Source organism: Ranitomeya imitator, chromosome 6 (assembly GCF_032444005.1).
Source record: "Ranitomeya imitator isolate aRanImi1 chromosome 6, aRanImi1.pri, whole genome shotgun sequence".
Taxonomy (NCBI): Eukaryota; Metazoa; Chordata; class Amphibia; order Anura; family Dendrobatidae; genus Ranitomeya; species Ranitomeya imitator.
Window position 1 is genome coordinate 90208817 of NC_091287.1, and position 27413 is coordinate 90236229.

The 27413-nt window shown below is 44.4% G+C and overlaps 1 protein-coding gene across 3 annotated transcripts in view; it reads left to right on the forward strand.

Moving 5' to 3' along the window:
* SNX10 (sorting nexin 10) overlaps positions 1-27413 on the forward strand; it is a 71442-nt gene that overhangs the window by 15491 nt on the left and 28538 nt on the right. Inside the window, exon 1 of one of the 3 annotated variants that reach the window (XM_069729893.1) lies at positions 17695-17749. The exons of the other annotated variants lie outside the window; for them this stretch is intronic. The gene's annotated coding sequence lies outside the window, so the exon portion shown is untranslated. Of the gene's footprint in view, positions 1-17694; positions 17750-27413 lie in introns of those variants that run through there. 3 annotated transcript variants of the gene reach the window in all.

Consider the following 27413-nt stretch of genomic DNA (forward strand, 5'->3'; position numbering starts at 1 on the left):
GGGGTGTGTTTGGATTAGGGTTTCAGTTATAATTGGGGGGTTTCCACTGTTTAGGCACATCAGGGCTCTCCAAACGCGACATGGCGTCCGATCTCAATTCCAGCCAATTCTGCGTTGAAAAAGTAAAACAGTGCTCCTTCCCTTCTGAGCTCTCCCGTGCGCCCAAACAGGGGTTTATCCCAACATATGGGGTATCAGCGTACTCAGGACAAATTGGACAACAACTTCTGGGGTCCAATTTCTCTTATTACCCTTGAAAAAATAAAAATTTGTGGGGCTATAAAACCATTTTTGTGGAAAAATTTTTTTTTATTTTCACGGCTCTGCGTCATAAACTGTAGTGAAACGTTTGGGGGTTCAAAGCTCTCACAACACATCTAGATAAGCTCCTTAGGGGGTCTACTTTCCAAAATGGTGTCACTTGTGGGGGGTTTCAATGTTTAGGCACATCAGGGGCTCTTCAAATGCAACTTGGCGTCCCATCTTAATTCCAGACAATTTTGCTTTGAAAAGTCAAATGGCGCTCCTTCCCTTCCGAGCTCTGCCATGCACCCATACTATGGTTCACCCCCCACATATGGGGTATCGGCGTACTCAGGACAAATTGCACAACAACTTTTGGGGTACAATTTTTTTCTCTTACCCTTGGGAAAATAAAAAATTGGGTGTGAAAAGTTCATTTTTGTGAAAAAATATATTTTATTTTTACGGCTCTACATTATAAACTTCTGTGACGTCACCGCTGTGCTCTGCTTTCCGGCCGGCGCTTAGTGCAGAGAAGCACAGCGCCGGAGAGGACAGACACCGGAATGTAAGTATGTAGTGTTTTTTTTTTTTTTTTTTTTCTTTTACGTTTACGCTGGTAACCAGGGTAAACATCGGGTTACTAAGCGCGGCCCTGCGCTTAGTAACCCGATGTTTACCCTGGTTACCCAGGGGACTTCGCATAGTTGGTCGCTGGAGAGCTGTCTGTGTGACAGCTCTCCAGCGACCACACAGCGACGCTGCAGCGATCGGGATCGTTGTCTAGATCGCTGCAGCGTCGCTTAATGTGACGGTACCTTAACAGACCCTCTTTATTGTGCAGCTAACTCAGCAGGGGGTCAAGTACCAAAGGGCTAAGAGTGACATATCTCACACCTTGAGTCAGCTCAGAGCAGGACAAAGACTGCTTGCAATTTAGTCATACTGCTGAGAGAACATTCTAGAAGCATGATTCCATAAGGAGTTATGGAGATACTATACGTCCTAGCCGTACACCGTGTATATTTCCTAGATCCCCAGAACATGGCGAATGCCTGCTTGGGTCTTGATTTGAGATGAGCGAATTTGATCGGGTCAGGGCTTATTCTGTTTGTTGAGCTCTCCATGCATGTGTCGTGACTGTCACACAGCCGTGACACATGCAGCTGCGGTGCCAAACAGTCGGAGCGATCCAGGAAGCCTGGTTCCCTCTGCAGCTTTTTCAGTAAAGGCTATAGCTTGCCTAATAAGCCCTTACCCGATCAAATTCGCTCATCTCTAGTCTAGCACTCAGGGGTATGGAGATACATAGAACAGCTAATAGGAACCAGATAGCCAAGAGCTGTTTAGTCTCCACTAGAGATGAACAAACCCGAACCGTAAAGTTCGTCAAAAACAGTGGAATGTCCAGCAACCGCAAAATTCACTAAGACATCACATTTATTTGTAGATTAAAGGGAACCTGTCACCTGAATTTGGCGGGACTGGTTTTGGGTCATATGGGCGGAGTTTTCGGGTGTTTGATTCACCCTTTCCTTACCCGCTGGCTGCATGCTGGCTGCAATATTGGATTGAAGTTCATTATCTGTCCTCCATAGTACACGCCTGCATAAGGCAAGATTGTCTTGCGCAGGCGTGTACTATGGAGGACAGAGAATGAACTTCAATCCAATATTGCAGCCAGCATGCAGCCAGCGGGTAAGGAAAGGGTGAATCAAACACCCGAAAACTCCGCCCATATGACCCAAAACCAGTCCCGCCAAATTCAGGTGACAGAGTCCCTTTAAGTAAAGAATAAAAAACATGTTGGTGCAACGGTCAACATGGTTTGAGCTACACTAGGTCTTAATCATGACAACTAACATGCAGGAGCTATGAAACTATATAGCATAGAAAGTCGATGTGGAATAGACAAATCACAGATGTGCTTAATTGTTAACCCTATGGACAAGAGGAAAAGCAAAACAAAATTACAGCTTGGCAAACACTGCATGTTCGGACCCCCCCCATACAAGTGAATGGGGTCCGAGTTTGAGAACTGTTCTGGTACCTGAACCAAACTTTTTTAAACTGTTTGGGGCAAACCTGCTGGACCAGAACATCCAGGGGTTCGCCCATCTCTAGTCTCAACGCGTAGCAGGGACTCAGCCAGATCCGCTTAGGTTTTGGAGTTTTTAGCTAACAAAGGCAAGAGTAGATGATTTACCGTAGTTTCAGCCCAGAGGGCAGGTTGGGAGAGTCCCAAAGGGGCTAAAGGCTAATGTAAAGCCATATGGTCTTTCTCTGGTATGCTTGCTGGTCACTTTGAAAGTAGGGGCCGCGTTGAGTAACGTGCTGTGAAGGGACCAAGGAGACAGCTGGCAACCCAGCACACAGTCAAACATCAACCCCGCAATTGACATATTCTTCTATGTCTTTTGTCCTACCACTCTGTCTTTGCATATCTGACCATTGTATATGTGTAACAATTGTGTATATAGTGTATTGTCTAGTGTGCCCTTAAGGCTATTAAATATATAATTTAACCTTGGGCTGCTCATTTATCTCGATCCACGAATCTCGGTTTAGCTAACATGCTACCGGGGCTGGTTTCTGGCCCAATATTATCCCGTTAACAGACTAGGCTTAACGAGGAACTGGTGGCACTAAAACCAGGCTGGCAGCGCTCTGTTTCACTGGTGGTAGTAAAAGAGGCCTCTCGGCATATGAGGGTTGTGAGCGAGATGTGGTGCCACATTAGTGACTGCGTGACAACATCCTGTCACTCCCCATGCCTCCCTTGGCCAGTGTGGACAGGGCCATCTGGGAAAAACTGTACCAAGCTGGCCTCACGTGTCCATGGGGGGGGGGGGGGGGGGGGGGCGGGGATGTCATGTTGGTGAAAGTGGGGATTCCATATTACGTGATCTGACGTGGTGACGTCAGGCGGTGTGTTTTATGGCATCCAAGGAGTTCAATTTTGCCTCATCTGACCAGGCCATATTTTCCCAGCATTTCACATGCTTGTTTAAATGTTGTTGAGCAAACCTTAAATGTGCTTGAACATGCCGTTTGTTCAGCAATGGAGTCTTTACTGCTGAGTGTGCATACAGACCATGGAGGTGGAATGCATTACGTATTGTTTTCTTTGACTCAATTGTACCACTTATCCCTAGCTCTCCACAGGTGGTCCTTCTGATAATTCTTTTCACTCCTTTGTGTGTGAAATCTTGTGGTGAGCACATGGTCCTGGGTGGTTTATGGTGAGAAGGTGATCTTTCCACTTCTGGATTATGACCCAAGAGTGCTCAGCCAAGCCTTTATTGGTTTAGAAATTCTTCTGTATTCAATGCTATCAGTATGTTTTGCAACAAAAAGGTTGCCAAGGTCTTGAGACTGGTAAAACCAGTGAACTATCATGAGAGAGATTTGGTAATGGGACACCTTTTTATCGGACATAAGTTGAATCAGCTGTTACTATTTTTCACTAAGTAGCAGGATTGCTTTTTAATTATTGATAGATTTCAGCTGGTGTCATGATGTTCCATGGCTTTTTAGCTGGGTTTTGATGGGTTGTTAACAACATTTCATGTCCATTTCATGTCAATAGCACTGTTAGAAATCTATTTAGAGAATTGGTCTCGTATTCAATACTTATTTCACCCGCTAAATAAATATCTGAAGTTCTGGTTGTATCCGTGTCTGAATGCACTTCTCACGATAGCTGTCAGGACTTCTACAACATAAAAATAGAGTAGATGCATATGTATATGTACACAATGGCTCACAAGTTGGGAATGGTTAGTTTGGCTTTACTTGCGTCATGCTTCATTATATTATCTAGTTTTCTCACTTATATTGAGTTGCAATAAATCAAGTTCCTTCTGTCCTTAAGATGAACACCATAAGTGGTACTTATCTGGGGAAGTTATTTACCGTAAGTGCTAGACAAGATCATGTGAACACTTGGTGCTGCTTGGAAAACTTCCGTGTAGAGATCTAGGTATTTATTTTGAACAGGGATTTGAGCTGCAGACAAATATTTACTACTTTTACATAATCACGAGACCTTATGATCCCAAACTTCTTGTTTTTAGGTTAAGGCCGTCCTTCCCATTCAATGTCAGTGACTGCTGCCTGATGGCATTTTTACACATTGTTAGAAATTCAAGGCCTCCATGTTTTCAGCTTTTCGATACGTGCAAAAAATACCCCATTCTCTGACAGCAATGTCTTGCGGACCACAAAATGTGTTGCGGACCACAAACCCAGTATTCAATATTTTTGGTTCTAGAAAGGTAGTTGCCTGATAAATTGTAGAGAAATTCTAAAGGTAAGCTTGGAGCTCAAAACGACCAGTTCTGCTTTATAAACTAGAATTTTCACTTTTTTGAAGGGTATTGATCAAGAAGTCCCCTCTATTATATTATGGACCACAGCCAAAACCTGTCCTGGACGTGATGACCTTCAGTAGCACTGTTCACATCAAGTCTCTGCTAGGAATGAAGCCTTAGTGAATATTGGTGATTTTCCTGCTGTCATGTGGCCCATAATTAAATGTGTCATATAAATCTGGTAAAAACACAAAAAAAGGTTTTAGACTAGGAAAATCTCCTTTACGATAAGAGGAAATTGCTGATAATTGTAGAGCTGGAAAATAACGAGTGCATCCGAACAAAATCTTTCCTATAATAAGCATAATTTGCCAGTATGGAAACTGTTATCCAGAGTGTCTTTTTGAGGAACAGCGTCTTAAAGCAGTTTTCCTCTAAATACTTCTATCTACAAGATGTTAAAAATATTACCATAACTACTGAGGGTACAGTCTCTGGTATCTCCACTGTTCCTGAGTACAGGGTTCCCCAAAGTCCACAGTGCAACTAGAGCTATGGTGCCAGTGTGCGACCATTGCTCTATTCACCTCTTTGGGATTAACAGAACATGTCATTCAATCTCATAGAAGTCAATGGAACAGCACAGAACCAGTTTAAGCTGGAGACTTTGGGGACACTGTTTTGTGGGCCTGTGGCAGCCACAGTGGTAAGAACCACAGCAATTACACATTTTTCACCTTTATCAATATTGGAGTCCTGGAAATCCCTTTTTAGTATTTTAAATGATCAAGCTGCAACCCCTTCTCAATCCTTATAACACTTATACTGTATTATGAGCTGCTGGTCTCACTTCCTCTGAATGTATGATTCCCCGGAGATGGGGGAGAGTGAAGCTAGCGCTGATTGGCTGCGGGTATTGTGCAACATAATGTCATGCAATCCCTGAGGCCGGCGTCACACTAGCAGTATTTGGTCAGTATTTTACATCAGTATTTGTAAGCCAAAACCAGGAGTGGGTGATAAATGCAGAAGTGGTGCATATGTTTCTATTATACTTTTCCTCTCTTTGTTCCACTCCTGGTTTTGGCTTACAAATACTGATGTAAAATACTGACCAAATACTGATAGTGTGACGGCAGCCTGAGAGAGCGAGTGCCGACACCTTTAGGACAGCATTGGCACCGGATGGGAGTAAAGGTATTATTATTCTTAAGAGGGAAAGATAGGGATTTATAAGGGTTTTGTCTAAGTAGTAGACAACCCCTCTAACCTATTCCCGACACTGACGTACATGTACATATTATGAATTGTAAGGGATTTCTGCAGCATGACGTACAGGTACGTCATAGTGATCGTGCGGTAACATACCACACATGGCATGTGTAATGGTCCATGACTCACAGATTTGCCTTGGACTCCAGACCCATACTGTACCCAAGGACCAAGATATTCTGAAAGAGAACAACCTTTAACTTTTTATACCTCTTGGTTACTGGTGCAATAAAAACAATTCTTGAACTGCTGTTTGTGTTCATTCTGCCTCCCAAAAATCAGTATATGGTTCAATTCACACATACTCTGCGCTCTACAACGAGCCGTTGTCTGGGTTTCCGTCTAAGACTGTGCACACGTTGCAGATTCTCTGCGGATCCGCAGCATTTTTTGCGGTGCAGAAACGCTGTAGATCCGCAATTGATTTACAGTACAATGTAAATCAATGAGGAAAAAAAAAAGCTGTGCACACGTTGCGGAAAATCCAGTGCGAAAACGCTGCGGTTTAAAAGAAGTAGCATGTCACTTCTTTTTTGCGGATCTGCAGCGTTTTTGTACCCATTCCATTATAGAAATCTGCAGGGGTAAAAAACGCAGTAATTCCGCAAGAAAAACACACAAAAAACGCTGCGGATCCACACAAAAAACGCAACAAATCCTTAGCTGCGTTTTCTGCCAGGAGAGGCAAAATCCGCACCAGAAATTCCTAAGGCTAATCCGCAACGTGTGCGCACAACCTTAATCTGCAGAAAAATGTGATTCAGGTAGAGCCATTCACAATGAGGTAGACGGAGTAGAAGTGCAGCAGCGTGAAACGGCCGTCGTCTCGTGACACCCACGTTCTCCTGTGAGACCTTGCTATACATTTTATGCCGCAATAAAGATTGAACATTTCTTCTGGATGGTGAGTGCTCCCTTCTACTTCGTTGTACGTCATTTTTGACTCTGTATAGCCTCTTCATGTTTTTAGGTGTACTTAAAGGGAACCTGTCACCCCGTTTTTTCAGTAGGAGATAAAAATACCGTTAAATAGGGCCTGAGCTGTGCTTTACAATAGGGTATTTTTTGTCCCCTGACTCCCTACCTATGCTGCCGAAATACCTTACAAAAGTGTCCTTTTTCGCCTGTCAATCAGGCTGGTCAGGTCAGATGGGCGTGGTCACAGCGCTGTTTCTCCCCGAGTTCGAATCTCGGCTTCAGGAAAATGGCCGCCGCGATGTCCATCTGCGCACGCGCGGCATCCCGCGGCCATTTTCATGAAGCCCTGGGAAGCGGGAGACTCCATCTGCGCACGCGCAGCCTCAGGAAGATGGCCGCGCCCACCGAGAAACCACTGAATAGCGGCGAGCGCGCTCTTTTTCTACAGCTGCGCAGTGCATTCGGCACTTGCGCATGCGAGAAGCACTACGCCACCAACGGGAACATAAGCAAGATGTGGGGGAGAAACAGCGCTGTGACCACGCCCATCTGACCTGACCAGCCTGATTGACAGGCGAAAAAGGACACTTTTGTAAGGTATTTCGGCAGCATAGGTAGGGAGTCAGGGGACAAAAAATACCCTATTGTAAAGCACAGCTCAGGCCCTATTTAACGGTATTTTTATCTCCTACTGAAAAAACGGGGTGACAGGTTCCCTTTAAATTCGTACTATCCCGTCCGAGGTCAGAAAGGGGTTAGATCCGACTTGACAATTCATGGGATGCTTGCCTCCAGAAGCGCAATGCTGGGTGCTAAAGTGGCGCATCTGTGTCCACTGCTTGCTTGTTTCTGGAAACCGCCTGGGGGGGGGGGGGGGCGGTGCAAAATAGTCACAACGCCTGTAGGTGAATTCACAGATGGGTGTAATTTCCAAAATATTGTCACTTTTAAGGGTTTTCTGTAGTGATGAGCAAACCTGCTTGGGTGCTAACCAAGTGTCTTTGGCATGCTTGAAAAATATGTTTGAGTCTCCGTGGCTGCATGTCTTTCTGCTGTTCGACAGCCGTAACACATGCAGGGCAACCCCCTAAATGCAGACATGGGGACTCAAACATTTTTCAAGCACGCCGAAGACACTCCTAGCACCCGAATGTGCTCTGACAAGACCTTTTCCAAGCACGTTCGAGCATCGCTAGTTTTCTACTATTCTGGCACCTCAGTGGCTTAGTAAACGGCACTTACAAACTATTCCAAAGGCATACTGATAGGGAATTTAGATTGTGAGGCCCAACGGGGACAGTGATGATAATGTGTGCAAACTGTAAAGCGCTGCGGAATATGTTAGCGCTATATAAAAATTAAAAATAAAGATTATTATTCCAATGGTATCTGCTCTCAAAGCGTTTTAGATTTTTTTTTTTTTCTTCCCTTCCTTTCCCATTTTATGACCACATAACTGGTATTGCTAGTTGCGGAGAAATTGCTTAACAGATTGTGGGCTCTATTTTTCTCCTGCTACCCCTTATGAAAATGAGAAATTTGGGGCTAAAACAACATTTTGGTGAAAGAAAAAATTTATTTTTTTTAGTTTGCAATTATTCCTATGAAACGCCTGTAAGCTGAGTGCGGTTTCTAATACTTTGTGGGGTGCAGTTTTTAAAATATTACTTTTGAAGTCTTTTCAATATATAGGTCCCTCAGAGACACTTCATAAGTGAGGAACCTTCCTAAAAATAAAAATTAAAAAAAAAAATTTTTTTTTAAATTTCATTGAAAAAATTATTGCTGTCTAGGTTTTAAAAGGAGCTGGATGTTAGCTACATGCTGCACGAATTGGAGCCTGGCTGTGCTGTTGTGCTGTGCACACATATGGAGAGACCTGTCAATAACTGGAGCTATGCCAGGAGGAGCTGGCTGTGGGCTGCATAGGACTAGCCATTGGTGATGAGCGAATATATTCGTTACTTGAGCTTTCTCGAGCAGGCTCGAGTGTCCTCCGAGTATTTTTTTTAGTGCTCGGAGATTTAGTTTTCATAGCCGCAGCTGAATGATTTACATCTGTTAGCCAACATAAGTACATGTGGGGGTTGCCTGGTTGCTAGGGAATCCCCACATGTAATCAAGCTGACTAACAGATGTAAAACATTCAGCTGAGGTGAGGAAAACTAAATCTCTGAGCACTTACAAATACTCGGAGGACCCCCGAGCATGCTCGAGAAATCTCGAGTAACGAGTATATTGGCTCATCACTATTAGTCTGGTCTCTTCCCTATACTCCCCAGACGGCTTTTTAAACTGTTCTCTGAAACTCTGTAGTGTTTCAAAGAAAGACTTAAAGACGTACCTGGTTGAAATTGCGCAGCCAGGCTTTGATTTGTTACCCGTGGACAGATTTTCACTAGTGATGAGCGAGTGTACTCGTTGCTCGGGTGACCTCCGAGTATTTCTTAGTGTTCGGAGATTAAGTTTTCATAGCCCCAGCTGAATGATTTACAGCTACTAGCCAGGCTGAGTACATGTGGGGGTTGCCTGGTTGCTAGGGAATCCGCACATGTAATCAAGCTGGCTAACAGATGTAAATCAGTTAGCTGCCACGATGAAAACGTAATCTCTGAACGCTAATAAATACTTGGAGATCACCCGAGCAACGAGTACACTCGCTCATCACTAATTGTCACTAAAATGAAAAGCCTGCAGTCACTCTGTGACTGTAGACTTGTGATCTCCCCCTCAGTGCAAGCACTTTGTGCTGCCAGCATTCACTAGTTTGAGCCTGGAATGGCAGATATATGCGATATGCATACTTCTGGGCAGAAGCCTTCTGGCGGTTGCGGCCTCGCTCAATACAAGTGTGTGGAGTGAGGCCGCGCCCACCAGACGGCTTTTACCCTGGAGTATGTGCAATGCATACGTACCTGCCAGTCCCAGCTCAGAGACCGGCGAATCCTCGCAACGCACAGTGTGTTCACTTGGTGGGATTCAAAATTCTGACTTTAGACTTTTCAGTTTAGATCTGCAACCCCTTTAAGCCTTCTAACATCCTCCAGCAGTGAGGGATGGCCTCCTTCCACCTTCCCCCAAACCTGTGGAGGAATGCCTGAATGAGAAGTTGTGAGCTATAAAAAGGAGGATCTGCCTGTGTTTGAAGAGTTTCTACAATAGCCATGGCTTCATGGCTCCAACTAAAGAAATGCAGAGCTGCTTCATTGACCATCACTGAACCCTCAAAGATGTTTAGAGAATCCAGGTTGGGACAATCGGGTCCCCTGGCCTCGTACATCAATGGACTGTCAGCTTCCTAGGCTTGTCATAACCTCCTCAGTGGGTGCCCAACTAAAGTGGGGTACCACTGCTGGGGGGGTAGTCGGCCCTGGAAGCCCCAAAGCTGCAGCTGCTCTGATCCCGGCGAGCCAGCAGAATGGTGAGACTCTGTAATGTGCACCATCTTGGGTATTTGCTGGGACTGTTCTATATGTTATTGTTTGTTGGTTCAAGAAAGTATTGCCACTGTTTTACCCTCAACCTATGTGGTCTGAGCAGTTTTCTGCCCACCGTAAAAGGAGAGCAGGCATTCAGTGGGACGGACTCTGGCACATGCATTTTCGAGCCAGCTGACGAGAGCACTTGCTGACCCAATCGTGTCTTCACAGTAGACATTTAGGAAGGTATTGTTTGTCTAAGGTTGAAGAATTGCTAAGTTTTCAAAATGTTCTTAACATTTCAGATTTTTTTCATAAATTAATGGTAAACATATTGAAATAAATTCACCACTCTCGTAAAGTACGGGACATGAAAACACAACCCCAGGATACATAGATGCAGTCATCTAAAGTGACACTTGTCATGTTAGAGCAATCTCGAAAAAGTCAGAAAGTCAAAAACTGACTTCAGTGGGAAGGGGTTAATGTAAATTGCTCCAAAAGTCAAATTATCATCCTGCGCCACCAAGTTCTTAGCACAACTCAATGGTTATGTGGCAGAAAAAGTACTGTGCTGTCACACATGGCAATGCTTGAAGGGCTGTATTATGTGTTTGTGGTCTATGTATTCCATGGACGTTGCTGCAGCCCTTTGATCTCGGTAGGTTACTTCTTTATGAAGCATTGTGCTTTGCTATAGAAGAAGGATTTCTATTTCTAGCATAAAAGTTAAGATTCCTGCTAAACACGCAATTTCACCATACCAGAGAAGTGGTTTAGGCTAGTGGTACAGGAAAATGCTCCATGGTTTATTAGTCATATGTATTAATCCTTCTTGGTCCATGCTGAAGAAGAACCGTAAGCTAATGCAGTCAGTGATTGTCATGGAGTCTTATCAAAGTTTATATAGTATTCTAGACACACTTTAGCTTTGATTCAGTAAAGTTTTGATGCCAGAAAACTGGTGTAAAATCTTCTACACAACGTGAAGCTGCGCAGAAGTATTGCAACTTTTCATGTAATAGTCGCCCAGCGATGACAAAGTAAATGGAGCTGGGGCCTAACGACCTCTTCACCCCCCGACCCCTAACTCCCAACTCTTCAAATTCACCGCGAGTGGTAGCGTTTCTAACACCACAAATTTTGCTCCAGTCACTGAACGGAGTAAGATTTCTGACAATGTGCACGCCATTTTGCGCCTCACCTGATTTCTTAAGAGGTGTGTGCCTCATAATCGGGCTTCGTGCGCCCCATCCCATCCCGCCATCGAGACCTACATTTCTTCAGTCTTGCTGATTTGGGGCCTTTGTCTTTGAACAAGTTGTCCAGTTTAGAAAACTCCTTTCCATATAACTTAGCATAGTAAGAATTCTGGAAAATTTCCGCACAGTCTACGGCAGGTTCTTGTGATCTGCTTTTTGTAAAAAAAAAAAAAAATCCTTTGAGGATATGTGCACACGTTGCGGATTTGCCTGCAGATCCGCAGCAGTTTTCCATCAGGTTTACAGTACCATGTAAACCTATGGAAAACCAAATCCGCAGTGCACATGCTGCTGAAAATACCGCGCGGAAGCGCTGCAGTTTATTTTCCGCAGCATGTCAATTCTTTGTGCGGATTCTACAGCGTTTTACACCTGCTCCTCAATAGGAATCCGCACAAAAAAATGCAGGAAATCCGAAGGTAATCTGCAGGTAAAACGCAGTGCATTTTACCTGCGGATTTTTCAAAAACTGAGCGGAAAAATCCGCACAAAAATCCGCAACGTAGGCACATAGCCTCAAGGGACTCTGTCGTCACAGAATGACTGTTCAAACTAAGTTCTGCCACTCGGTGCTTCATGGCGGGGCCAAACATTTATATACCCTTCCCACCCGCTTCTTTTCCCTCTATCTCCACCCCCCTCTTCTTTGATTGACAGCTCTGGCTTCAGAGAGCCAGAGAAAGGAGGAGATGGGTGGAAACAAGCAGATAGGAAGGTGTATTTGAATAATTGTCCACGCCATGATGCACTAAGCGCCTGTGCTTGGTTTGAACAGTCATTCTGTGCTGACAGTCCCTTTTAACAAGTAGCGATTGCGCAAAGCCGAGAACCCTTTTAATTTAAAGCCTATGTATCCTCCTCTGTTAGGGCCACCATTAAAAGGAGTCTCAGCCCAAAATAACTGTTCATACTCTGCACAGGCACTTGGATTTATGTCCGCCTTTCTCTGGTTTCTATAACGTCAGAGCTGTCAATCAAGGAGAAGGATGGTGCAGGTAGAAAGGAGCACTAAACTCCTCAGCTGTGCCAAGAGTCCACACCGCGCCTATGCTTGGTTTGAACAGTCATTTAGTGCTGACACTCCTTTTAACTGTTTCATAGGACTGCTCACCTGGATGACAGCCTGTGCATGTGCTGTGATTGCAGAAAAAGATGACTCACTCTGTACATATTCAAATCAAGAGCCAGGCATTAAATGCCTCTCAACGTCTTTATGAAAAAATTTCATCTAGAAACTACTTAAATTCATATTCAAGAAGCACTAGGGAGTCATAAAGTCAATAAAAATATTCCTCAGTAGTATTTGTACACAATTAAAATGACCACTTAGACATCACGAGTCAGACGACATATCGCACATAAAAGGTAGCAGACATACAAGCACCAACCTCATGCGGGACACTGGTCTCAATACCTCATTGTATAGCCAAACATATGAATAGGGATGGCTAACCTTATCCAAAATCTAAAGGGTTTCCCTGAAGAAGCATGAGAGAGTGGGGGATAAAAGCCTGACGTGTGTTGGTGTAGTGGGGAGAGGGAGTGGACGGTGAGCACAGCACATTTTGGCTTGGGCTAGCCATTCTTGCAGTTTTATATTTTGATTTTAATGCCTATGGTTTTTTTTTTTAAGATGGATACTAGTATCCCATATGTAGTTGGTGCTTGTGTATTTGCTACCTCTCGTGTCTGACATGTCTGATTCATGATTTACTGGCTATTTTAATCATGTACAATAAAACTGAGGAATATTTTTTTAATTGACTTTATGACTCCTTTGTACTTTTTGACTATGCGCTGTAATGGTGACTGTATTACCAAATATTGTCGCATAGTAAAAACTGAATCAAACTTTTGGACTCTTGATGGAAGGCAACTGATGATTCTAGCTCACGGTTGTTCATTTCTAAATGTACACCAGTCATAAGAATAAAACCACCTGCGAGTATTGTGTAGGTCACCTTGTACCATCCAAACAGCTCTGACCCATCGAAACACACTTGATAAGACCTCTGAAGACGTCCGGTGCTACTTGGCACCCAGATAAGTCATGGGAATTAGAAATCAGGACTTCAGTGGAACTGGTTGTATCTGTCAAGGGAATAAATGCTAGGGCCATAGGTTGCCCAGGAGGACATTACCCAAGCCAATGGCTGACATTACTTCTCACGGTGCATTCCTGTGCCATCCCATCCTCAGGTACTGACAAGCGCTCTCAACGGTACACATCATATATAAAAAAAATACTTGTAGGTCTGGTCTGACAAGTCCTATTGCTCTATAGCCTGATCTGATGCCTAAGTGTCCATTGTAGGCACTTTCAGTGGTGGGCGAAAGTCTGTACGAGTGATCGGACAGTCCTTTGTCTCCGTAGCTCCATAAATTATTGTGTTCTGATGGCTTTCTATCACAGCCAACAGTTGTCCTACAGTAGCTCTTCAGTAAGATTGGGCCTGACAAGCTAGCCTTCACTCCCCACACATCAGTGAGCCTTGTGCTGCCATGACTGTCACTAGTTCACCAGTTTTCTTTACTTGGACAACTTGTGAACACTTTTTTTCCCTATAACCTTGCACTGCAGGAAAGTTGAGCACTTTCTGGCAGATTTTCCAAAAGTTCCCAGCTGATTCTTGTGATCTGCTTTTTGTCAGGCCTCGTAATTGCCCAAAGCAGAGAACCTGTTTATTATAAATCTCCAACATGTCTAGAACCATCTTAGAGTCCATCAGCTCAAAATTACTGTTTAAACCAAGCACACACGCTATGTGCACTTTTGGCATGGTACTGTGTGCAGCAGATACCTAACGGCTGTATGATGGGAAAACACCGCATACGACCAATCATTATTTGAGATGCTCCGCCTCAGAGGTCGTGTCAAAATTCAAATGCTTACCAATGTTTCCTGATTCCAACACCTTATCACAGGGGTCCCCAACTCCAGTCCTCAAGGCCCACCAACATGTCATGTTTTCAGGATTTCCTTAGTCTTGCCCAGGTAATAATTGCATCACCTGTGCAATGCAAAGGAAATCCTGAAAACATGACCTGTTGGTGGGCCTTGAGGACTGGAGTTGGGGACCTCTGCCTTATCATATACAGTGGCATGTAAACGTTTGGGTACCCCTGGTCAAAATTACTGTTATTTGTGAACACTTAAGCAAGTTGAAGATGAAATGATTTCTGAAAGGGCTAAAGTTAGATTACACATTTCCTTTGTATTTTAGGCAAAAAGATATATATTGTAAGGTTTTACATTTTAAATATAATGGGAAAATGGGACGATATGAATGTTTGTGCACCCTGCATGGTTAGTACTTGGTAGCACCCCCTTTTGCAAGTATCAGAGCTTGTAAACACTTTTTGTAGCCAGACAAGAGTCTTTCAATTCTTGTTTGAGGGATTTTCATCCATTCTTCCCTGGATAATTCTTCCAGTTCTGTGAGATTCCTGGGACGTCTTGCATACACTACTATTTGAGGTCTAGCCACAGATTTTCAATGATCAGATCAGGGGACTGTGAGGGCCATTGTAAAACATTCAGCTTGTGCATTTTGACATGTTTAGGAGCATTATCAATATGTAGAAGCCACCCTCTTTCCAACTTCAGTTTTTTTTTACAGATGGTGCTATGTTTGCTTCAAGAATTTGTTGAAATTTCATTGAATCCATTCTTCCCTCTACCCGTTAAATGTTCTCTGTGCCAGTGGCTGCAACACAACCCCAAAGCGGGATTAATCAATCCTCATGCTTAGTGGTTGGCAGGATGTTTTGTTTCGTTTTTCTCCCGAAATTGTGCTGCTTTTTCTCCACACATACCTTTTGATCATTGTGGCCAAAGAGTTCTATTATAACCTCATCGTTCCACAGGGCTTGTTTCCAAAATGCATCAGGCTTGTTTAGATGTTATTTTGCATACTTCTGACACTGAATTTTATGGTGAGGATGCAAGAGAGTTTTTCTTCTGATCACTCTTCCACGAATGCTATAATTGTGCAGGTATCTCTGCACAGTAGAACAATGTACCACAACTCTAGTGTCTGCTATATCTTTCTGAAGGTCTTTTGCCTTTTTGTGAGGGTTCTTATTTGTCTCTCTAGCAATCCTACCAGCAGCTCACTGAAATTTTGCTTAGTTTTCCAGACCTTATCTTGACCTCCACTGTTCCTGTTACCTGCCATTTCTTAATTACATTTCGAACTGCAGAAAGGGGAACTTGAAAACTCTTTGATATCTTCTTAAGCCTTCTCCTGCTTTCTAGGCCTCCACCATTTTCAGAGTGCTAGGCAGCTGCTTAGAAAAACCCATGCCTGCTGTTTTTTGGCACAAGGTTAGAGGAATCTGGGTTTTTATAAAGCTGGGAAATTTGCATCAAATGGCTTTTCCTAACGATGATGGTGAACAAGCTATAACCCTAACAGGCTAATTAAGGTCTGTCACCTTGGTCAAACTTATCTGAGCACACATCTCCAAGGGTGCCCAAACTTTTGCATACACCCGTTTTCCTTTTTGTAATATTTAAAATGTAAAAAAAACTACAAAATATTTTTCCTAAAATACAAAGGAAATGTCATCTTTAACTTTTAGGCCTTTTAGAGATTATATAATCTTTAACTTGCTTAACTGTTCACAATCATAGTAATTTATTGCATGCCACTGTAGGCTTTTTAATTTGACATATTCAGACTTTATTATCGGTATTGTATCCATACAGAGGTTTATATAGACCTGTATATGTTGGCAACCATCCAGACGCACTAGTGGTCTAAGATCACAGCACATATATTGTGGCCCTTATGCCTTGCAGATTAGTCTGGAATTTCCCATTACCTGTAATTGTAGTTCTTGATTTTTTTTTTTTTTTTGTCTTTGTTACGCCCATGGGGATTTCAGTGTCCAAAAAAATGTAGTTCTCGTATTTCCGTGTGCATAAGGAAGTGAAAGTTTGTAATGATTTGATATTCAACAAATGAAGAGAAGCAATTGCCTGTCTGAATTATTATAGACACATCTTCCAGATTGGGGTATGTATCTTAACACACCTTGCATTATAAAGACTTGTTTTTGCAGAATTTGCATAATACAGTTCATCTAGAGGCTCGTTAAGATAATAATCGTGCCAGCGCAGCAGCAGGAACGTCAGGAACTATGTGGCACGACCAGTTTTACTTTTTTGTTTTATATAAACGTTGGTCTTCTAGCCTGCAGGTAGTCTAAGTGACTGCAGACTTGTGAATCTTCGCGTCACGCACACGGTACGCTGAGGATTCTCTGGTGCAGGAGTGGTTGGTCAAGTGACTGCAGGAATGTGATGTCTTCTTCCGGCCACATTCTGACTAGACTCTGTACATCGGTTCACACTGTTAGTGTGACCCGTTTAACGGACTACGTTACACCGCGGCATAACGCGGTGTAACGTAGTCCGTTAACGCCGCCATTACTTTCAATGGCGAACGCATCGCTAGCGCACGCCCATAGTGGGCGTGCGCTAGCAATGTGCCGTCATTGAGTGACGGACCCGAGACGCGGGCTGCAGCGTTTCCGGGTCAGTCACTGCGAGCGCACTGCTAGCGCAGATGGAGCTAGCAGATGCTCCATCTGCGCTAGCTCAGTGCCAAAGTCGGCACTTGCGTTAGTGCAGTCCGTTTAATGGATTTGTTGAACGGACTGCACTAACGCAATGTGAACCTAGCCTTAATACACTTGAATTGAGCAAGGCTGTGCCCATTTGTTCAGCACATGACCGCATGTATGCCAATCGCATACTTTCGGCACCGCTATCGGAGAATCCTTACAGCGCACTGTATGCGCGATGTGAGAATTCACAGGTCTGCAGTCATAGTGACTGCATGCTTGTTGTCTAAGGCCTAACATCCCCTTTAATGCTTTGCCTTTAACCAGTTCAAGGCAGAGCCTTATTTCTTGTTCATAACCCAGCACATTTTTGCTTTTCCCGTATTGCGGGTTTACAAGCTCTACAGCTTTTACTTCAGTTCATTATTCAGATAATTTATTCCATCCTGTTTTTCATGATACAGGAAGCCTAATTCATAGGTCATTTTTATCTTGATGCTTTGTGTTGGGTTTTTTTTGTGTGTAATGCTGGAACAAATTTGTAAAGAAAAAAAGTTTTTCTGATTTACTTTTGTATTTTTTTTTAAAGATTTCAAAGTGCCACTAAACTGTAGTGTTCTAACTATGTGATGCACTTTTTTAGCAAGAAAATAAACTTGCAAATAAGCGCCTAATAGTCTGTTGCCTGTTTCCTTAGGCTTCATTCAGATATCCTTGTTTTACGTACGTGTTGTATCCGGAAAAAAAAAAGGTAAAATTTACAATTTAGTCTATCATGCTGAGCACATGCCTATACTGTTAACGGACCATGTATCCGTGCAGGACACATCGATCCTTGTCTATTTCCCATCGGCACGGATGAAAAGGGCCAATACGTACAGCACATGGATGGCGTCAGTGTTTAACATTGCAAAGTATAGGAGAAGCATTGTCATTTATTTATTTTATTATTCATCCATGAAAATCACTGATTACACAGTGAAAACGGACACACGGAAGACAGTGGTACCATTTCTTCCATGTACCCGTCAAAACATGGATGTTTGATTAAGGAAAGCTTTTATATAGCTAGGAGAACGGTGCTGCAGATAAATGTGATCAGGGCATGATAAAAAGCTGACCAAAACCTGCACAGTAGTGCTGAGCGAGCGTGCTCGTGTCCTAGTAGAGTATCTTCGGCGTGCTTGTCGCCGTGGCTGTTCAGCAGCTGCAACACATGCAGGGATTGCCTGTTTTAGACTGTCCCCACATGTGTTGCGACTGTTTAACAGCTGTGAGACATGCAGCTGCAGCGACTCGAGCATAGTTATCGAGTACAAAGAAGATGCTCTATTATGACACGAGCATGATCCGATAACACCTTTTCCGAGCACGCTCGCTCATCACTACTGTACAACCTCTCCATGCTGCAGGTACTGGAACAGCTTCCCACACAGCAGGACCAAAAATCAAATGTCCTAATTACGGTATATGCAGAAGCTTTCACAGCATCAGCCATGTGATCAGTCACTTGCCAAGAGGAAACCTGCAAGTGTGGGGAATAAGACTTTATGAGAAGAAAATGTCCAGCTTCACCTAATCCGTAAAAAAATGTTTTCTTCATTCACAAACTTAAACATGGAGGATACAAACTTCAGCACAAATCATATGGGTAAGAATCTCGACGCGTTTCTGGAGACTAAGCTCCGTTAATCATGACATTGTCATGATCACGTAAAAAGATGAGAATATACAAGTCCAAGCTCCGATGTATACATCAGATAAGTTGTTTGCAGGTTCAATAACAATTGAAAGCACAACTGTAAGGATATGCTTTCAGATTGCTTTGACTCACCCGTTTATTGAGCTTGTGCCTGAACCCCCTTCCCCACCAACACTGGATTCAAACTTATGTGCCGATGGGGCCATAGACTATAATGGTGCTGGCAGAGTGAATGTGCATCATTTTTGAACGTATGTGCCTACTAGATCTAAAGATCTTTTGTCCAATTATCAGCTAAAAAATTAAACTCTGCAAACTTAAAGGGTATGTGTCCACGTTCAGGATTGCATCAGGATTTGGTCAGGATTTTATGTCAGTATTTGTAGCCAAAACCAGGAGTGGAACAATTAGCGGAAAAGTATAATCGAAACACATGCACCACTTCTGTATTTATCATCCACTCCTGGTTTTGGCTTACAAAAACTGATGGAAAATCCTGACCAAATCCTGATGCAATCCTGAACGTGGACACATACCCAAAGGGAACCTGTCACCAGGTTTGGCCGATAAGAGATATGGCCATCACCTTTCAGGGCTGATATACAGCATTCTATAATCCTGTGTGTCTGCCCCCAACCCGACCTGTAAGAGAAGATGGATAACTTATTATACTCGCCTGCGGGGCGGTCCGGTCCGATAGGTATCACAGGTCCTGGTCCGGCACCTCCCATCTTCTTACGATCCCCGTCCTCTTGCTTGCTTCGTGTGGATGAGACGTCTCCTCTACACAGTGCTCCTTGGGCTCTTTGACCTTTCCCATCGCCTGCGCACTGCAGTACTTTACTCTGCCCTCAACAGGTCAAAGTACGCCTGCGCAGGAGTGCGGAGCTGAGGAAATGCGTCATCCACACAAAGTAAGCAGGAGGGCGTCATCGCAAGAAGGGAGGCGCCGAACCAAGGAGTGCGACACCTGTTGGACCGGACCGCCCACAAGTGAGTATAGTAAGTTATTTTTCTTCTCTTGCAGGTCGGGTTGGGGGCAGATATACAACATTGTAGCATGCTTTTGATATAAGCCTTGAAAGGTGATGGCAGTATCTCTTATCAGCCAAACCTGGTGACAGGTTCCCTTTAATCTCAGACGACAGTCTGTGATTGGTCAGAGAGAGATTTTTAGCTGATCATTTTCATCAACTGCTTCTAGGTTCCTTAAAGAGGTTTTCTCACAAACTAAAGCTCATCAATAGATCTTTGGATAATTAGTTTCCACAATTGGATGTGTGTAAATAAAATGTTCCTGTGCTGAGATAATCTTATAAATGTGCCCCTGCTGTGTACTGTGTAATGTCCGTGTCTGACCGTACAGGAACATGGTTTGATCATAGCACAGCTCCTGGGCAGTGTGTGTGGGGGAAGTATACAGACATTACAGCATGGGATTGCAAATCAGCCATTTTCCCGGAGTCCACCACATAGGAAACCATAGAACTGTGGGAGCTCTGGCCTGGCCTTACACAAAATGTCAGCAGAGCCCCCACAGCACCACCGGACACCCCCACAGCACCGCACCTCCGAACACCCCCTCATCCCAGCCTGCGGCCTGCATCATCCCTCAGCTAGCGGCGACCCTGGGACCACGCTTCACCGCAGTCACCACCCCCGCTAAGCAATTAGGTGCATGAACCAATAAGAAACACCACCATTTTACAAAAAAAAAAAAAGTTTTTTTTTTCTATTTTTCTCCTCAAAATTTGGAATGTGTCTTTTAATCCGGAGCGTCTTATAATCTACAAAATACGGTAATTAAGCGCACTTTTGTTCGTGGGGAAAACCACTTTAAAAGATTGATTTCTATTGATCTAGTGATTAAACATGTTGGGATTTTTCCACCTGGCAGCGGCTCGGCTTCCCTGTTGAATACATGTTACCCTCTTGACTAAGCGCAGGGCATAATTGTGTTTTTGGAAGGGCAGGAGGTCTTTCAGCTGAACGGGCAAATCTTTAGTCACAGAGACCATATAATGGCGTCCTGTGTAGTGTTGTGGCTTTCTGTGTATCGGGCTCTGTTAATACTATTGCCACAGAGGCTCGTGCTATTTCAGTAATAATTACAGGAAATAATACATGTGTGTAAATCCTGAAGATCCCTTGTAAGGCTATAAAAACACATGAATGCTGCTCTTTATTAATTGAAATTGAAACTGGGAACATCTGTTTTCGTTCTTAGAAAATCAACAAGCTTATTTTACTGTCCGTGACACTTCTTAGAAGCGTCATGGCGTTTTCTCCAATCTTCCACCCCCCAGGACTATGCTATTTAATGCAAATGTCACTTGTCCTAAGCCGAAGGGGTGAGAAAAATACCAAATGTAAAGCCTTAAATCTACTGGATCAGATGGATAACAGTTAGAATCCTATATTCTCACACCTGGTGCCAGTAATGCCCGATTCTCACAGAACTGGATTCCACCCAGGGCACTGGCAGCCCGTGCACATGGAGATGTATTGGGGGCCACTACGTTTTTGGAGGTTTTTCTGTCTACACGTACAAATAGTCACCATTATAGGCCAAAGAGTCAGATTGGCTCCAGGAGTCATAGAATTGTCCAGTTTGGGTTTTGCAGTATTTTCTGTAAATCTTAAAGGGACAGAGTGGTATTTTTCCTGTTAACTGTGTTGACAATTGTGGCTGCCAGATGTGAACAGAACCAACACATGGACCAAGTACTTGTGTTGAAAAAAACAAACCTACTCTCTCTGGTATTTTGGATGAGACTCGCCTATACAAGTATATGGGTGTGGAAATAAATCCAATCCCATACAGATCATACATATCACATCTACATTCTTATGGGCACATTGTCATTAGAGATGAGCAAACATTGTCGCCTCCTTCCTTATTCGGTAAGCTATAGCGCTCACTGTAGGAGCTTTATGTCGCGGCTGTGTGACAGGCACAACACACAGGCTCTCCATGCTTGTTTTATGACTCACACCACCGCGACACATGCAGCTTCGGTGCCGATCACCTGATCAGCCGGAGCGCTCCAGTTAGCCGGGTTCCCGATGCAGCTTCTTCAATAAGTGCTCTAGCTTGCCGAATAAGGGCGGAGCCGACAATGTTCGCTCATCTCTAATTGCCATTATTAAAGGGTATCTGTCCCCCCCATTTTTTGCCTATAAGCTAAGGCCACCGCCATCTGTAATGCTGTAGATAAGCCCCCGATGTTACCTGAAAGATAAGAAAAACAAGTTATATTATACTCACCCAGAGGCGGTACCGGTCCGGTCTGATGGCCATCGCGGTCCGGGTCTGGCGCCTCCCATCTTCATGTGATGACGTCCTCTTCTTGTCTTCCTGCCGCGGCTCCTGCGCAGGCGTACTTTGTCTGCCCTGTTGAGGGCAGAGCAAAGTACTGCAGTGCACAGGCGCCAAGCCTCTCTGACCTTTCCCGGCGCCTGCGCACTGCAGTACTTTGCGGCTGTCCCAGGGCAGTGTCTGGCCCCCGGATCCTGGTCGCTTCTCCTTCTCGCTCATGCCTTTGTCATGAAGTGCCTTGTGCCTCTTGTCTGAGATGCTCAGGATACCGGCTGTTGTGATAGGCAATTCAGTAACACAATGTACATAGCGGTCAGAGCACATACAGTGATCTGACAAACACCCAAAATAATAGAACGAGCTCTGAGACGTGGGAACTCTGTAGACCGCAATTCCTGATCCTCTCCAAACACAACTAGAGGCAGCTGTGGATTGCACCTAACGCTCCCTATGCAACTCTCCACAGCCTGAGAAACTAACTAGCCTGAAGATAGAAAAATAAGCCTACCTTGCCTCAGAGAAATACCCCAAAGGAAAAGGCAGCCCCCCACATATAATGACTGTGAGTAAGATGAAAAGACAAACGTAGGGATGAAACAGATTCAGCAAAGTGAGGCCCGATATTCTAGACAGAACGAGGATAGGAAAGATAACTTTGCGGTCTACACAAAACCCTAAAGAAAACCACGCAAAGGGGGCAAAAAGACCCTCCGTACCGAACTAACGGCACGGAGGTACACCCTTTGCGTCCCAGAGCTTCCAGCAAAACAAATAGACAAGCTGGACCGAAAAAATAGCAACAAATAGCAAAGAAGCACTTAGCTATGCAGAGCAGCAGGCCACAGGAATGATCCAGAGAAACACAAGCCCAACACTGGAACATTGACAGGAAGCATGAATCAAAGCATTAGGTGGGGTTAAGTAGAGAAGCACCTAACAACCTCACCAGATCACCTGAGGGAGGAAACTCAGAAGCAGCAGTACCAGTTTCCTCCACAAACGGAAGCTCCCAGAGAGAATCAGCCGAAGTACCACTTGTGACCACAGGAGGGAGCTCTGCCACAGAATTCACAACAGTACCCCCCCCTTGAGGAGGGGTCACCGAACCCTCACCAGAGCCCCCAGGCCGACCAGGATGAGCCACATGAAAGGCACGAACAAGATCGGGAGCATGGACATCAGATGCAAAAACCCAGGAATTATCTTCCTGAGCATAACCCTTCCATTTAACCAGATACTGGAGTTTCCGTCTTGAAACACGAGAATCCCAAATCTTCTCCACAATATACTCCCAATTCCCCCTCCACCAAAACTGGGGCAGGAGGCTCAACAGATGTAACCATAGGTGCCACGTATCTCCGCAACAATGACCTATGGAATACGCTATGTATGGAAAAAGAATCTGGGAGGGTCAGACGAAAAGACACAGGATTAAGAACCTCAGAAATCCTATACGGACCAATAAAACGAGGTTTAAACTTAGGAGAGGAAACCTTCATAGGAATATGACGAGAAGATAACCAAACCAGATCCCCCAACACGAAGTCGGGGACCCACACGGCGTCTGCGATTAGCGAAAAGTTGAGCCTTCTCCTGGGACAAGGTCAAATTGTCCACTACCTGAGTCCAAATCTGCTGCAACCTGTCCACCACAGTATCCACACCAGGACAGTCTGAAGACTCAACCTGTCCTGAAGAGAAACGAGGATGGAACCCAGAATTGCAGAAAAACGGCGAAACCAAGGTAGCCGAGCTGGCCCGATTATTAAGGGCGAACTCAGCCAAAGGCAAAAAGGACACCCAGTCATCCTGATCGGCAGAAACAAAGCATCTCCGATATGTTTCCAAGGTCTGATTGGTTCGTTCGGTCTGGCCATTAGTCTGAGGATGGAAAGCCGAGGAAAAAGACAAGTCAATGCCCATCCTACCACAAAAGGCTCGCCAAAACCTCGAAACAAACTGGGAACCTCTGTCAGAAACAATATTCTCTGGAATGCCATGAAAACGAACCACATGCTGGAAGAACAAAGGTACCAAATCAGAGGAGGAAGGCAATTTAGACAAGGGTACCAGATGGACCATCTTAGAAAAGCGATCACAGACCACCCAAATGACTGACATCTTTTGAGAAACGGGAAGGTCAGAAATAAAATCCATAGAGATGTGTCCAAGGCCTCTTCGGGACCGGCAAGGGCAAAAGCAACCCACTGGCACGAGAACAGCAGGGCTTAGCCCGAGCACAAATCCCACAGGACTGCACAAAAGTACGCACATCCCGCGACAGAGATGGCCACCAAAAGGATCTAGCCACTAACTCTCTGGTACCAAAGATTCCAGGATGACCAGCCAACACCGAACAATGAAGTTCAGAGATAACTCTATTCGTCCACCTATCAGGGACAAACAGTTTCTCCGCTGGGCAACGATCAGGTTTATTAGCCTGAAATTTTTGCAGCACCCGCCGCAAATCAGGGGAGATGGCAGACACAATTACTCCTTCCTTGGGGAAACCCGCCGGCTCAGATAAACCCGGAGAGTCGGGCACAAAACTCCTAGACAGAGCATCCGCCTTCACATTTTTAGAGCCCGGAAGGTACGAAATCACAAAGTCAAAACGGGCAAAAAACAACGACCAATGAGCTTGTCTAGGATTCAAGCGCTTGGCAGACTCGAGATAAGTCAAGTTCTTATGATCAGTCAATACCACCACGCGATGCTTAGCTCCTTCAAGCCAATGACGCCACTCCTCGAATGCCCACTTCATGGCCAGCAACTCTCGGTTGCCCACATCATAATTTCGCTCAGCAGGCGAAAACTTCCTGGAAAAGAAAGCGCATGGTTTCATCACTGAGCAACCAGAACCTCTCTGTGACAAAACAGCCCCTGCTCCAATCTCAGAAGCATCAACCTCGACCTGGAACGGAAGAGAAACATCTGGTTGACACAACACAGGGGCAGAAGAAAAACGACGCTTCAACTCTTGAAAAGCTTCCACAGCAGCAGAAGACCAATTGACCAAATCAGCACCCTTCTTGGTCAAATCGGTCAATGGTTTGGCAACACTAGAAAAATTGCAGATGAAGCGACGATAAAAATTAGCAAAGCCCAGGAACTTTTGCAGACTTTTCAGAGATGTCGGCTGAGTCCAATCATGGATGGCTTGGACCTTAACCGGATCCATCTCGATAGTAGAAGGGGAAAAGATGAACCCCAAAAATGAAACCTTCTGCACACCAAAGAGACACTTTGATCCCTTCACAAACAAAGAATTAGCACGCAGGACCTGAAAAACCGTTCTGACCTGCTTAACATGAGACTCCCAATCATCCGAGAAGATCAAAATGTCATCCAAGTACACAATCAGGAATTTATCCAGTTACTCACGGAAGATGTCATGCATAAAGGATTGAAACACTGATGGAGCATTGGCAAGTCCGAACGGCATCACTAGATACTCAAAATGACCCTCGGGCGTATTAAATGCAGTTTTCCATTCATCGCCTTGCCTGATTCTCACCAGATTATACGCACCACGAAGATCTATCTTAGTGAACCAACTAGCCCCCTTAATCCGAGCAAACAAATCAGATAACAATGGCAAGGGGTACTGAAATTTAACAGTGATCTTATTAAGAAGGCGGTAATCTATACACGGTCTCAGCGAACCATCCTTCTTGGCTACAAAAAAGAACCCTGCTCCTAATGGCGACGATGACGGGCGAATATGCCCCTTCTCCAGGGATTCCTTCACATAACTGCTCATAGCGGTGTGCTCAGGCACGGATAAATTAAACAGTCGACCTTTTGGGAATTTACTACCAGGAATCAAATTGATAGCACAATCACAATCCCTATGCGGAGGTAGGGCATCGGACTTGGGCTCATCAAATACATCCCGGTAATCAGACAAGAACTCTGGAACCTCAGAAGGGGTGGATGACGAAATTGACAGAAATGGAACATCACCATGTACCCCCTGACAACCACAGCTGGACACCAACATGGAATTCCAATCCAATACTGGATTATGGGCTTGTAGCCATGGCAACCCCAACACGACCACATCATGCAGATTATGCAACACCAGAAAGCGAATAACCTCCTGATGTGCAGGAGCCATGCACATGGTCAGCTGGGTCCAGTATTGAGGCTTATTCTTGGCCAAAGGCGTAGCATCAATTCCTCTCAATGGAATAGGACACTGCAAGGGCTCCAAGAAAAACCCACAACGTTTAGCATAATCCAAGTCCATCAAATTCAGGGCAGCGCCTGAATCCACAAACGCCATGACAGAATACGACGACAAGGAGCATATCAAGGTAACGGACAGAAGAAATTTTGACTGTACAGTACCAATGGCGGCAGACCTAGCGAACCGCTTAGTGCGCTTAGGACAATCAGAGATAGCATGAGTGGAATCACCACAGTAGAAACACAGCCCATTCAGACGTCTGTGTTCTTGCCGTTCAACTCTGGTCATAGTCCTATCGCACTGCATAGGCTCAGGTTTAATCTCAGGTAATACCGCCAAATGGTGCACAGATTTACGCTCACGCAAGCGTCGACCGATCTGAATGGCCAAAGACATAGACTCATTCAAACCAGCGGGCATAGGAAATCCCACCATGACATCCTTAATGGCTTCAGAGAGACCCTTTCTGAAAATGGCTGCAAGCGCAGATTCATTCCATTGAGTGAGCACGGACCATTTTCTAAATTTCTGGCAATATAGCTCTATCTCATCCTGAGCCTGACAAAGAGCCAGCAAATTCTTCTCTGCCTGATCCACCGAATTAGGCTCATCGTACAGCAATCCGAGCGCCAGGAAAAACGCATCGATATTACTTAATGCAGGATCTCCTGACGCAAGAGAAAATGCCCAGTCCTGAGGGTCGCCACGCAAAAAAGAAATGACGATCCTAACCTGTTGCGCTGGGTCACCAGAGGAGCGAGGTTTCAAAGCCAGAAACAGTTTACAATTATTCTTGAAACTCCGAAATTTAGTTCTATCTCCAAAAAACAAATCTGGAATAGGAATTCTCGGTTCTAACAAAGAATTCTGAACCACAAAATTTTGAATATCTTGAACTCTTGCCGTGAGCTGATCTACACATGAAGACAGACCTTTAATGTCCATTGTAACACCTGTGTCCTGAACCACCCAAATGTCTAGGGGAAAAAAAAGACAAATCACAGTGCAAAGGAAAAAAAATGGTCTCAGAACTTTTTTCCCTCTATTGAGAATCATTAGTACTTTTGGCTTCCTGTACTGTTGTGATAGGCAATTCAGTAACACAATGTACATAGCGGTCAGAGCACATACAGTGATCTGACAAACACCCAAAATAATAGAACGAGCTCTGAGACGTGGGAACTCTGTAGACCGCAATTCCT